The sequence below is a fragment of the Phascolarctos cinereus genome, unplaced genomic scaffold (genome assembly GCF_003287225.1).
Source record: "Phascolarctos cinereus isolate Bilbo 61053 unplaced genomic scaffold, phaCin_HiC Scaffold_2;HRSCAF=192, whole genome shotgun sequence".
Taxonomy (NCBI): domain Eukaryota; kingdom Metazoa; phylum Chordata; class Mammalia; order Diprotodontia; family Phascolarctidae; genus Phascolarctos; species Phascolarctos cinereus.
The window spans coordinates 76,475,478-76,489,727 of NW_027555625.1; positions in this window are offsets into that span (position 1 = coordinate 76,475,478).

Consider the following 14,250-nt stretch of genomic DNA (forward strand, 5'->3'; position numbering starts at 1 on the left):
ATTCAGTTCTTCTTTTACAGTACTTTAATAAATTATTTGGCCACTGAAGAGCCAATTGTCTGAATCTTTTGAATGAGGTTGGTTTATTGATATCAGGAGATTTTCCAAATGTAGGGTGGGTATAGAGCCACTGAGAAAACCAAATGAGATTTTCTTCCAGGTTCTAATATTTCAGAGCTATAGCAATATTCCATATTTTGAAAGGGAAAAAGAAACTATTTTCTATAGGATATCTATCAATGGCAGTATGGTATGACAGAGAGCTATCCTTGGAGCCAAGTTCAAATCCTGCCTCTTATATAACCTCTCAGTGCTCTAGGCAACTCTTTAAGAGTCTACCTTGCAAAGAAGGCACAAAGGGGAAAGAGTTCAAAGGTCCCTTCCCTTACCCTCATTTATCAATTACTTTGGTTCCCGTGACCCATAAGAAAAAAAATAAAGTAAAAACACAAACACCACAACCCCAGGTGAAATAGATATCCATAGCGGCCAATCAGCTCCAGCCTAAGCTGGCAAACCTAGTCATCCCAGCCTAGCTAGCTGTTCCTCACTCATTCCTACTCCCCCACCTCTTCCTTCTGTCCTTGATCTTTCTTATTGAGCAGAGGACCGGGGAGGCGGGGAATGGGAGGGCTGGTCCCTATCTCATATGGCTACTCCTTCCTTTGCTCCATTAGTCTAATCCTGAAGCTGAGGTTCTTGGGCTTCAATCCTCTCTATATTTTCTTTTCCCTAGACCTTGACCACTCAGAGCTGCAGTCTTAAGGCCAGGCAGAAGAAGAAAAAACACACAGGTGTTGGAGCCATCTCTTCACCATGCAATAATCCACCAGTCAGAAGCATAGCTGAGACTTTTCCACATGGGAGTTGGGGAGGGAAGTGGTGTATTTGTCTCCATGACAACTGTCACTTGACCTAGGGACCAAAGTAACAGCTTCCTTGTGGAACATGTGGTCTGGACTTGGATCCCTACAGCATCCATTTTGTAGTCAGTGAGGCCAAGTGAGCAATCTATTAGTCCCATGTCTAAATGAAAGACCTTCCAAAGTATGATGCCCACTGGTCTCTTAGCCTCAATTTCCTCGCCCTTAAAATGAGGCAATTAAACCAGATCGTTTCTAAACAACCTTTCAATCCTGACATTGTGACTCTAAGTTACAGAGGCTCCAAGTATTAACTCAGAACTTTGCAGTAAGATTTACAAGGATGGAATGGCCAGGCTATATTACTTGTCAAAGACCGTATTCCTTATGGGAAAACAAAGTATGATTTTTAAAATGCAAAAACCCAATTTAGAGATTATTTTAAGAACCTCCTGTCATCAACCCTAGATAGCTCACATTTCTATAGGATTATAAGGTATACATAGCACTTCCTTCACAACAACCTTGAAAATGCTATTTCAATCGCCCCTCAAATCTACAGGCTTTTTTTTTTTAGACAATTGGGGTTAAGCAACTTGCCCAGGGTAACACAGCTGGTAAGTGTCAAGTGTTTGGTCTGAGGTAGAATTTGAACTCAGGTTCTCCTGACTTCAGGGCCAGTGCTCTATCCACCGTGCCACCTAGCTGCCCCAAATCTACAGGCTTTTTAAAAGCCTCTCTGACTAATGGCTTTGTCCAAAAGCTATTTAGAGTCCTTCAAACCACAATGGTAACCCCAGGGAGGACAGGGAAATTCACAAAATGTATCACGGCAAGTGAAAACATTCAATTAACAACTTGCAAAGAATGTATTCCTTCAACAAATGGTCATCAATTGCTTAATGTGCAGAGGACCGTGACAAGCTGTGTGAGTGGTGGGTACTAGCGGTTAGACTTTCCAAAGCTACATCCTCTCATTCCATGCCTGGCTCATTCCAAAGCTTTCTGGTGTTTTATAACTTGATTATTCCATGATTAATTAACTAGCTGAGAGAGTGTAGTATATTATTTGACCACCAGATGATGCTCTAACTACAGGAAAGTAATCAACTCTCCTCCACTTCATTCTTCAGAGCTGGCCCAGTGTTAACTACAATATAGCTCCTGGGTTCAGGCCAGATTCAACAGATGCCTAGACGTGGCTAAAACTGGAGCTGTAGTTATAATCTCAAGCTTGATTTTGCAGATTTCAATAGAGTTCATGACATACTTCAAGCAAATGAGGGCAGGAATTTCAGGTTAGAGCCTCTCAGAATTTTTCCTTGTCTCAGTAGCAGCACAAAGGATGAGTCAGAGTTTTTTCTACAACTATATATATATATATATGGAGATAGGGAGAGCAGCTGACACTTGCACCTTACTCTCACATGAACTGGTCAAAGGAGGAAAGAATACACACACACACACACACACACACACACACACAGAGTGTTGGGTACAAGAATACACCTTGTTTAGTAGGGAAATGAGAAAAGGAAGAAGGTGGAATTAGAGGGAGAATAGTTTGAAGGAGAGATTAGTCTTGAACAAAACAAAATGAGTCTATGAAATATTTATAACTCTTTTTGAAGGGGCAAAGAATGAGAATCTGAAGGGGAACTAATAAATTGAGGAATGATTGAACAGGCTAAGATATATAACTGTGATGGAATATTATTGTGTTATGAGAAATGATGAAGGGGATGGTTACAGAGAAACCTGGAAGATTTGTATGAACTGATGCAGAGTGAAGTTAACCAGGAAAAAAGTTTATGCAGTGATCACAGTTTTAAAGACAAACAAGAAAAGACAGATTTTTTGCTGATCTTAAAAAACTAAAATATAATTTTTAAATAGTGCTTATTCACACCTAATTTATAACTTGGGGTTGATTCAAATAAAGTGTCTAGGGTTTCTGGCATATGATTGTGATGGAATACTAATGTGCTATAAGAAATGATGAGTTCAGTGATTTTAGAAAAACATGGAAAGACTTGCATGTAATAAAGAAGAACAAAATAAGCAGAACCAAGAAAACATTGTCTACAGTAACAACAACATTGTTTTAAGAACTATTTTGAGCAAGTAAGTTATTTTGGCTATTATGAATACCTAAATTAACTGTAAAGGACATATGAAGAAGATGTTATCTGCATCCAGAGAAAGAACTGACAAATAGAAGCATATATAGAATAATTGTGTGTGGTGTGTGTGTGTGTGTAATGGTGGCCATCTGGGGAGGGGAGAAAATAGAAAAAAAAGAAATTTATATGATAATTTTGTTTTATAGTTGAAAGGAATAGCAAGTTGTGCATAGTGGATTTGCAGTTTCATGTGCAATCATCTTTTTTATTTTACTATGCTGTGTAAATGCTTATTTTATTCCATAATTTAAAAATAAAATATATTTGTGAGAATGTAATAGGTGTATGGTTCTACAGAGGAGAGGGCTGTATGAGATGTGTTGTCTATAGGAAAAGGATAGCTCAGTATTAAAGTGAAGGTAGAAGGAATTTTTGAAATGATCAAGGATATAACGAAATTTGTTAAAGACTAGGGATTCAAAAGGACATAGCTGACTGAATGGAATATAACACAGATTGTGAATCAACTCTATAGTGACAGCTACATCACTTCAAGGGGTAAGTGATCAACTGATCAAAGATAGGAATATGGGTTGCTCCTCACCCATCCCACAAAAGCCAATCATGGGACTTATCTCCAGCACAACCATACCTACCCCTCACCCATTAGAACGTAATACTCACTCCCTCCAACCCCTTAATGCTGCTGTGTAGACTCTCAAACTTCCCCTTTCTGCCTTGGGCATTGACCCCTTAGAGCAGATATAACCTAACTTCAACCTGGAAACTCAGAGCAGCAAATCTGCAAATGTCATTGGGAAAAACCCTTCCCTCCCTTAACTCATTCTAGTATACTCATCCCTTGCCCCCAGGATCACCTTACAGGTTCCAGTAGATTGCAAGCTCTTTGAGGTCAGGGAATGTCTTTTGCCTCTTTTTTTTTTTTTAAAGTGAGGCAATTGGGGTTAAGTGACTTGCCCAGAGTCACACAGCTAGGAAGTATTATGTGTCTGAGGCCAGATTTGAACTCGGATCCTCCTGACTCCCTCTTTTGCCTCTTTTTATATCCCCAACACTTAACACAGTTGTCCGGCACATTTTTATTGTTTTTGTTGTTGTTTAGTAGTGTCCGACTCTTCATGACTCCATTTGGAGTTTTCCTGGCAAAAATACTGGAGTGCTTTACCATTTCCTTCTCCAATGCCCTCACTGTAGGGGAAGCTCACTTCAGAGAACAATGGGATCTGGTAAATTTTTATATCCTGGGTCCAGGGAAAGCTCCCAGTTCAACCAGGAATAATCAAAAAATGTGCTATTAAATTGTGTGAAATTTGGTCTAAAACTGCAGAAGAGTCAGCTGGTGTTCTGCTTGGGCCCCAATATGGCACTTTTCATTATTGCAAATTGAAGAAATTAAGGCTAGCCATTGAAAGTCCTCATTCACATCAGATGTAATATTGGTTTTTCTAGGCCACTTTATCTGATGGACTGTGTTCAAAAACCCCTAAAGGGATTTCTTCTTTATATCCTGTCCTGCCTGTTCCCCTCCAGCCTCTTTCGTCTAGTACCACTATCACTGCCACTTCAGTTTCTCCACGTCATGCTGCTAGGCATGCTGCCGTACTGGCTTCCTCTCCTCTTTCTTCTTTCGATCCCTGTTCTTACTCCTTTTGTAACAGCAGATCTGATCTCCTTTGAGCATGAGGTACCTGTCACAGGTGTCTTTCCTTTCCAAGAAAGGCTTGTACCTGATGCAACTGTCAACCAGATGGAACTAGCCTCTAACCTGTGGGTGGCCAGAGCTGAACAAAGCAGGCTAGAGACAGGAGAGTCAGGGATCAAACAGAAGTTTAATTTCAAAGTGAGAGAGATGGCTTGCAAGCAAAGCTACATGTGCCTGCCCCTAGTGGGGGTGGGGAGAGAGGACCTGAGGCAGTGTGGGAAGATCTCAGTATTTATACCAATGCTACCCAGTGAGCTGTACAACTGACAATGAGGAGTAACAGCAACAATATGACAAGTTTGATTCATCGCAGGGCTTCATGATCAAAACATGGATACAGCAGGTGTTCGTCAGAGCTCAGACAACACCTGGTGCCAGTCAAAGCAATACAACAGTTACACGAAACAATTCGGGGATTTTGCTGTGGTTGAGATCATTCAGAGGGTGAGCACAAAGGACTGTTGTTATGCCGAGCTCAGGGCACAGCTTGCTTGCTGGGCCTTAGCTCTGGAAAACAGGGTATCTCCTAACATCTTGACATTTCCCCCTTTTGGCCAAAGTGAGGAGGTTCTAAAAGAATCCCTACCCTTCTGGCCAATAAAGGAGAGGCAGGTATAAGCCAAGATGCCACGAGAGGTCAGTTTGGTGAGGACAAGCACTTTTATCCCAGGAGGTCAGTTCCTTGAGGGGAACTATTGAGGAAGTATGTCCCAGGTGTCATTGTTAGCCGTTGTTGGCTTACAGGAGAAAAGAGAGGGGGGCCAAGAATGTAGAGGGAGGAAATGCCAACACATAACTTGAATCAGAGGTTTGGTGGTTGGGCACATAACAAAAGGGGGAAAAAAACTAGAATAGCATACTCATCCCTCATCCAGAATCTTGGGAAGACATATGGGTGGGTTGACAGTTGTGAGAAAACTCCTTGTATCAATCTTTGAATCTGAGTTTCTGGTAAGCATAACATAGGTCCTTGGTTAAAGGTCTCTAAACAGCATATAGAGATGGTCCAGTTTCCCAACCACACAGGGCTAGGTTCAAATGCAATAAAGTTTTTCTCACAGTTCCCATAATTGTAAAATTACATTGTCAAGTACAGATCAAACTACTTAGAGGGCTCACAATGGACTAGTTTTGGGAAGGGAGATTTATATGTCACCAAGGTAACCAAGAAAACTTAAACATCAACTTCTTAATTAACATCATATGTAACAGTATCCAGATTGAAAAGTTGTTTTGTCTAACAGCATTTCTGTTGTGATGGTCTCTCAAATTTCACAATATAAGAGAATTTAGAAATACAATAATAACACAAACAATAAATTTCAGCTGACATCAGTTACATTTCCAAATTATCACTTATAACAATCATTGATCTTATTACCTTTGGCATTTTAAAACCACTTTAGAGTTATCAGGCATGGAACAATTATATTCAATTAAAGAAATAATAATAATAATAATGTGGTACTTAGTATGTGCCAGTCACTGTGTTAAGCACTTTACAATCATTATATTATTTTGATCTCACAACAGCCCTAGGAGGTGGGTACCATTATTATTTTTCTGTTTACAGTTCAGGCAACTGGGGCAAGCAGAGATAAGATAACTTGTCCAAGATTACACAGCTAATAAATTGCTGCTACCAGAACAGAGAAGGATGGGCTCACCAAGAGCAGAGGCTGGCTGGCCTCCCCCACATTGTACTACCATGCTAGGTGCTACCAAGGATACCAGGACCTTCCCAGGCAGCAGCTGGACTTGCACTGGAGACACTGACTGGGCTTTGGGGGGTGTGGCAGAGGGCATTGCCCGAAGAATTGGAATCCCAGGGCCTGAGATGGCTGGTGCCAGGACCTTCCCATTGGCCGTGGTTCCTAGTGGCAGGGCACAGTGGAGGCTGGCCGTGGAGTCTCACCCCCTGACAGCTAAAGTTTTGGGGCCAGGTGCTTCTGGGGCAGGGTGGGCAGGATGTACTGCACCTGGTTAATGGCCTCAGGCTTGCCTAGAGGGGCGGCTACAAGATGCCCAGGGACATGAGGCCGTTGCAGCTATTGCCAGTGGGGGACCCCACTGTAGCTGCTCCTTCACACCTCCACTAGATTGGGCAGAACGTAATTCAAGTTTCCCTACATATTTCCAGCATTCTTTTTTTTAATACCTGTTTTGGGGAATCTAATATGAGATGAGAGGGATTAACAGTGAAAGAGAGAGGGTCTCTGAACTGGGGGAGTCACAGGTGATCTCTGGTTTAAATAATCCTTCAAGGAAGGGTTAATAAGAGGATGATATAAAGTGCAAACTGTTTATCTATTTTTTTTTCTTTCTCCACTCTGGGATTACTTCCACACTGGCTGCCTTCCTTCATTGCCCTCAATCAATGAAGTTATTAATCTTGTTATTTCCTTTTTAAATTTTCATAAAATCTAATCCTTATTTTTTCTTAAAACAAATTCTACAGAGTGGTACCCCAAAACTTACTAAGATATTTCAGAAGGGAGTGAGTTCATGGAATTACCCCCAAAGTCTCAGGAGTTCTCTCCTACAATCTTTAAAAATGATAAATTTTCAAACCTCCAAAATATGCTAAGATATTTTTAACAGTTCTACAAACTTTGATTATCTGACTTTATTTCTGTAATTCCAACAAAGCCAAACCTAAAATAACAGGGGGAAAATGTCTTACAGGTTTCTTTTTTCTTTTTTTCTTACAACCTAATCTCCTGCAGAAAGCCTAAAGTGGGGGTTAGTCCTGCTTACTAGGACAATTGCTTCAAGCATGAAAGTTCATTAATCTTTCCCAGTGTTCTAAACCCTCTGGCTACAGCCCTTAGAAGTTTTTTTGCTGACTGCATTTTAAATCCTTCAAGGTAACAGAATCTAGCTCACAACACAAACATAACACGGACATTTTACATTTTACAAAGACACAAACATAGACAAAACGGCAAAACAGATACAGACAGGAGCAGCTAGGTGGTGCAGTGGATAGAACACCAGCCCTGGAGTCAGGAGGACCTGAGTTCAAATCTGACCTCAGACGCTTACAAGTTATGTGACCCTGAGCAAGTCACTTAACCCCTATTGCCTTTAAAAAAAATAGCCTAAAAAAAAAGATACAAACAGACATAAAGAATTCTTAAAAAGTGCACAATTACAATTCTAATTTTACCAGCCGAGGCTCACAAGTTACTGAAGCATGCATGCAATTGCAAATTTTACAGGGATGTGCAGTGAAGGAGCAGGAGCACATAGACGGCCAATTAATAAGAGGTGTGAGGTCAGGAAAGGATATCCTCACCAGAGTGATCCAGGATGAACCAGGTCAAGGGAAGAACCCTGGAATTTTCTTTACAAAGAATGGTGAGCTCAACCAAGGCAAGAACTCAGAGATTGGAGTAGGAACAAGAGCAGAAGACTCACCAGATGAGGAGAGGGGAAATAAATCTCTGGTGGTGCCTAGTCCATTCCCACCAGTACTGGAGAGTCCAATGACTCCATTCCATGTCCAATCCTACTTCTGACACAACTAAGCCAGATATTCTGTTATCCGTAAGAATCACCAGCCTTTCAATCCCTCTGACTTCTCCATATGGAGGGGAGATACTCCTAAATTTTATGAGGATCGTGGGGCTATTACAACCCAATTTCAGACCATATTTAGTGGAACACTACCTGAAAAGATGTAACTGATTTAATGAAGAACTTGTTCCGCTGGAGGATCTGTCATTATTAGGCTGCAAATAGACAAGCCCCAGTAGCAGGAGTACCTGCTGGCCCTGAGGATCTTCCTAATTGACTGTTACAAGACTCTCATTGGAACCCTAAAATTCTAGCCAACCACACCAGGCTACACCAGGCTAGGAATCTTTGGTTAGGGGCATGGAAGCTTGTGCTGTCTGCCCCCAAAATTAGAGCAAGTTCCAAGAAACTGTCCAGGAAGAAAATGAAACTTTTAACTGCTTTTATGGCAAGCTGTGTAAGTTTATTAAATGGTATGCAGAGTTTCATCCATTCAATCCAAGAGATGAGAGAATTATTAATTAAGTTTTTATTATTCAATCCATACCAGAAATACGAAAATATTTTTATAAGAGTTGCCTTGGTTGGCACGAAGAGGGCATTAGTGAGCTTGGAAGCATTGCTCAACATGTTTACGAAGGGAGAGATAAAGAGGAGAAACCTAAGTCAGAACCTCAAACAACCTTGGCCCCTGCCCAAGCAGCTCTGGCTCCCATTCAAGCTGTATCAGGGAATCAGTGGCTGCACAAGTGCTTTTATTGTCACGAAAAGAGCCATTTTGCCAGAGAATGTAGAAGGAAGAAGTGAATAGAAAAAGAGGGGGCCCTGAAAGAACCCAATCTTCGGCATGAAGGGGTGTGGGGGGGAGGGACCATAGCTTCTGATGAAGATTTTCTCATTTTTCTTAATTCTGTTTTCGTTGCCCCCACTATCCCAATGTCTACCTCTCCCTGCACTGATGAGCCTCATGCCTCTTTTAAAGCTGGTAACATGCTTGTTAGATACTGGAGGATTGTACTTCTTTTGGATCTCTAAATGTTATCAGGATCTTAAGGAAGCCTCAAAGTGTCACCAAATTGGCTAGCCACTATTTCTGGCTCCCCCAGTGGATCTTCCTCTATTGGTTCAGAATGCCCAAGAGAGGGGCAGGTAGGTGGCACAATGGATAGAGCACTGGCCCTGGATTCAGGAGGACCTGAGTTCAAATCTGGCCTCACACACATAACACTTACTAGCTGGGTGACCCTGGGCAAGTCACTTAACCCCATTGCCTCACCAAAAAACAAACAAAGAGAATGCCCAAGAGACCCCTGACAACAGTCCAGGGATTCTATCTGACATCCCAAATTCTCTGTGGGTGAATTCATCCTCAGATGTAGGATTATTAAAATACACGGTCCCTGTCACCATCAAGACTAAGGGAGGCCCCCACCATCTACTCCTCAATATCTTTTGTCCAAAGAGGCTATTGAAGGTATTATATACATTAATGACTCTGAGGATAAAGGTATTATTTTCCCATGTAAATCCCCTTGTAACACTCCTATCCCTCCCTGTTAAGAAATCCGAGCAAGGCCTTGATAGGCCCTGTTTACCACTTCATGCAAAACTAACATGATAGTAATGCTTATGTTATACCATGGCACCCAGTAGTGCCCAATCCTGCTACCATCATTTCCTCAATTCCTTATGAGGCTACCTGTTTTACTGTGATAGACCTTTATCCAGATTTTTTTATTCTTTTTAGCATTTCCATTTACCCAGACAATCAGTACCTGTTTGTCTTCACCTGGAAGAACAAGCAATAGAAGCAGACTCATTTGCCTCCCCCAGGTGGAATATCTTCCATTCATTCTGTCTGCTGGCACTCATTCTATTTCCCCAAAGTACATACAGGTTCATTGATAATTGTCAGTTCCCATGACCAAAACACACTTATGTGCAATTTTAGGGGCAGCTGCACATTGCCACCAGTGGCTTCTATCTTTTAGTGATATCACTAAGCCTTTAGTTTTCCTAACCAAAGATAACATTCCAGAGCCTTTGCAGCTTGCAAATGCTCTTGCAGAATACATTTCTGCCCTTGCAGACCTCAAGAAGCCCAGTTATCAGTTCCAGGGCTAGAACTTCCAGGTTATATTAAGCCCTTTTCTCTTTTTGTACAAAAATACAAAGGGGTGGCTTCAGGGGTCCCCACTCAATTCCTTGGACCCTCTTTTCACCCTGTAGTATATTACTACACTCAGCTAGATTCAGCAGCTGCAGGAGCTTTGCCCTACTTGCCAGCATTAATAGTCACTGCCCTTTTAGCTGAAAAGACATGTGATTTGGTTTTAGGGGCCCCTCTTACAGTGCAGTGGCCCCATGAGGTTGAGGCACTTTTGTTGAGATATCACACTCAAGTTTTTTCTGATCAAAGACTTGTTAAATATGGAGTGACATTATTGGGCAAAGGAAATCTGACTCTAAAGTGTTCTGTTCTTAGGAAGGAAGGAAGGAAGGAAGGAAGGAAGGAAGGAAGGAAGGAAGGAAGGAAGGAAGGAAGGAAGGAAGGAAGGAAGGAAGGAAGGAAGGAAGGAAGGAAGGAAGGAAGGAAGGAAAAGAGATAGATAAATGAATAGTGTGCTTTGGTCTGCATTCAGATGCCATCAGTTCTTTCCCTGGATGTGGATAACATATTTCATCAAGAGTCCTTTGGGCTTGTCTTGGATCATTGTATTGCTGAGAATATCTAAGTCATTCATAGTTGTTCATTATACAATATTGCTATTACTGTGTACAATGTTCTCCTGGTTCTGCTCACTTCAGGTAAGTCTTTCCAGGTTTTTCTGAAATCATCCTGCTCATCATTTCTTATAGTACAATAACATTCCATTACAATCATATACCACAACTTGTTCAGCCATCTCCCAATTGATGGGCATTCCCTCAATTTCTAATTCTTTGCCACTACAAAAAAAAAGTTGCTATAAATATTTTAGTACAAATAGGTCATTTTCCCTTTTCTTTGATCTCTTTAGGATACAGACTTAGTAGTGTTATTGCTGGATGAAAGAGTATGTACAGTTTTATTGCTTTTTGTGCATAGTTCCAAATCCAGGATTGTTGACTCAATCAGCAACTCTACCAACAGTGCATTAGTGTTCCAGTTTTCCCACATCTTCAACATTTATCATTTTCCCTTTCTGCCATATTAGCCAATCTGATAAGTGTGAGGTGGTACCTCAGAGTTGTTTTAATTCACATTTCTCTAATCAATAGTGATTCAGAGATTTTTTAATATGACTATAGATAGCTTTAATTTCTTCATCTGAAAACTACCTGTTCATATCCTTTAATCATTTATCAATTGGGCAATGATTTGTACTCTCATAAATTTGACTCAGTTCTCTATATATTTGAGAAATGAGGCCTTTATCAGAGATACATACAAATTTTTTTCGTGTTTTCTGCTTTCCTTCTAATTTTGGATGCATTGGTTTTGTTTGTGCAAAAACTTATTAATTTAACATAATCAAAATTATCCATTTCGCATTTCCTACTGTTCTTTATTTATTATTTGGTCATAAATTCTTCCTTTCTCCATAGATCTGACAGGTAAACTATTCCATGCTTCCCTAATTTGCTTGTGTCTTTAGATCAATTTTTCATTCGGACCTTATCTTGGTATACAGATCTTCTATACCTAGTTTCTGCCATACCGTTTTCCAGTTTCTCCAGGAGTTTTTGTCCCAAAAGCTTGGCTCTTTGGGTTTATCAAACACCAAATTACTTTAGTCATTGACTATGATGTATTATTTACTATTCCACTGATGCACCATTCTACTTCTTAGCCAGTAGCAGATTGTTTTGATGATTGCCACTTTATGTTTGATATCTGGTACAGCTAGGCCACCTTCCTTTACATTTTTTTAAAATTAATTCCCTTGTTATCCTTGATCTGTTGTTCTTTCAGATGAATTTTGTTATTATTTTTTCTAGCTCTGTAAAATATATTCTTGGTAATTTGATTGGTATGGCACTGAACAAGTAGATTAATTCAGATAGAATTGTCACTTTTATTATGACTCAGCCTACTCATGAACAATTAATATTTTTCTAATTGTTTATATCTGACTTTATTTGTGTGAAAAGTGTTTTGCAATTGTGTTCATATATTTTCTGGGTTTGTCTTGGCAGGTAAACTCCCAAACATTTTATATTGTCTACAATTACTTTAAATGGAATTTCTCTTTCTATTTCTCGCTCCTGGACCTTGTTGGTAGCATATAGAAATGTATATGATTTATGTAGGTTTATTTTTTATTCTACAACTTTGCTAAAGCTGTTAATCATTTTAAGTAGTTTTTTAGTTGATCCTCTAAGCATACCATATCATCTGCAAAGGGTGATAGTTTTGTTTCCTCAATTCCTGTTCTAATTCCTTCTATTTCTTTTTCTTCTCTTATTGCTATAGCTAACATTTCTAATACAATATTGAATAATAATGGTGATAATGGACATCCTTGTTTCATCTCTGATGTTATTGGGAAGGCTTCTAATTTATCTCCATTACATATAATGCTTGCTAATGGTTTTAGATAGATGCTACTTATCATTCTAAGAAAGCTCCATTTATTCCTATGGTCTCTAGTGTTTTTAACAGGAATGGGTATTGTATTTTGTCACAGATTTTTTCTGCATCTGAGATAATTGTATGATTTTTGTTGGTTTGAATACTGATATGGTCAATTATGCTGAGAGTTTCCCTAATATAGAACCAGCCCTGCATTCCTGGTATAAATCTGACCTAGTCATAATGTATGATCCTTGTGATATATTGCTGTAATCTCCTTCTTAGTATTTTATTTAAAATTTTTGCATCAATATTCATTAGGGAAATTGGTCTATAGTTTTCATTCTCTGTTTTCTCTCTTTCTAGTTTAGGTATCAGCATCACATTCGTGTCATAAAAGAAATTTGGTAGGACTCCTTCTCTGCCTATTTTTCCAAATAGTTTATGTAATATTGGGATTAATTAGTCTTTAAATGTTTGTAGAATTCATTTGTGAATCCATCTAGTCCTAGGGATTTTTTCTTAGGAAATGCATTGATGGCGTGTTCAATTTCTTTTTCTAAAATAGGGATTATTTAAGTATCCTATTTCCTCTTCTCTTAATCTGGGCAATTTATATTTTTGTAAATATTCATCTATTTTGTTTAGATTGCCTGATTTACTGACATATAATTGGGAAAAATAGTTCTAATAATTACTTTAATTTCCTCTTCATTGGTGGTAAATTCACCTTGTTTGCTTTTTTGATACTGGTAATTTGGTTTTCTTCTTTCCTTTTTTAAAATCAAATTAGCCAATAGTTTACTTTTTTTTTCATAAAACCAGATCACAACGACCTTTCTGACAACCCTTTGAAGAACTCAGGCTACATCCTATATACTGATGATTCCTCTTCTGAGAGATGACATCCATTACAGTGGCACTGGCCTGGTTTCTGACCATGACACTATTTGGGCAGCCTGTCTACCACCTGAGCTCAATGCCCAAGCTGCCAAATTGGTTGCACTTAACAAAAGAGCAATCATCTACACTGACTCCCATTATACCTTTGGAGTTTGTCACGTCATCAGGATGCTATGATTGCAAAGGGGCTTCTTGACTTCTTCTGGTAAGATCATTGGGAACACATAATATAGCAGTAAATTTCTATCTATCCTACAGCTTCCTATTGCTCTTGCTATTGCCCATTGTCCTGCCTACACGATGAAAATGATCCTAATTCAAGAGGTAACAATTGTGCTGATGCTGTTGCAAAATCTGCTGCCCTTGGGGACCCTGCCCATGTATTTCATCCCTGATTCTGATAATGGTGACTTGTCTCCATCATACAATGACTCTGAAATTGTGTAGTAGAAACAGTGGTTTTGTGCCAAGCAGGTATCCAGGGTCTGGGTGAATGTGGAAGGCAAACTACTCCTTCTTTGGAGTTTCTATCACCAGTTATGTCTGTCTGTCCATAATGGAGAC